Raw genomic sequence first — 913 nt, 5'->3', positions numbered from 1 at the left:
AATCATATTAGGATTTCTAATCTCATTAGGAGAATTAATTGATTTGGGAGCATGCATCCTACGACGCCGTGGACTTTAAAGTCCGCATAGTGTGAACATGACTTAAGTCATATTCATCCTACAACGATATGTGGTTTTTAAAATCCGCACAAACCTTGGTTTAATCAAATTGACCCAATCATGAACCCAAATCAATTTGGGTCGAACCTAATTTGATTTGGCTCATTAAATCAGCTCAATTGCAATCCAATTGTAATCAATTCCACTTAATTCTTCTTCCATTAACTCACTAACACTTAGTGGGTTAATTCAATCACCAATCATATTGATGATTGATTTCTATTATGATTCCAAATCACAATTATGATAGTCTGACTAATTAAATTCTCTATGTGTGTGACCAAGTAGGTTCTATTCTGACTGGTAGTAAAAAATATTGAGATCTCTATCTCAATATCACTGAAACTCCTTTCAGTAGACTGAAACGATTTCAGTTCTACTCTTAGGATTCACTGATCACCAAGTGAATGCATTCGAGTCTCACAATCCACTAGTGACACATAACAGTATGTGGTGGCAACCCAGCAGAATGAATTATCTGAACCTCTTGGTGCAGTTAGCGTATGATACAGTCCCTCTATCATGGTGTTGGGTTTCCCAGTGCCCTAGGGCGCAGCGGAAGATACGGGATTATAAAATTTTCTTATAAAACCCATTATATGAAACCCTAATAAGCCAAGATCACCTTAATAGTATAACCAAATAATGTAGAAAATATAATCTTGGTATAGAAGAATACCTATCACGCTATATCCAATATGTCTGAAGATGTCCTAAGGTGCCCAAATGTTCACCCTCCGATGTTGATCCACACAGGAATGGGTTCAAGACTCTAGCTCCACCAAAACTTGAT

Source organism: Phoenix dactylifera, unplaced genomic scaffold (genome assembly GCF_009389715.1).
Source record: "Phoenix dactylifera cultivar Barhee BC4 unplaced genomic scaffold, palm_55x_up_171113_PBpolish2nd_filt_p 001286F, whole genome shotgun sequence".
Classification (NCBI taxonomy): domain Eukaryota; kingdom Viridiplantae; phylum Streptophyta; class Magnoliopsida; order Arecales; family Arecaceae; genus Phoenix; species Phoenix dactylifera.
The sequence above is the reverse complement of the archived record's forward strand: the minus strand, read 5'-3'. Positions refer to the sequence as shown.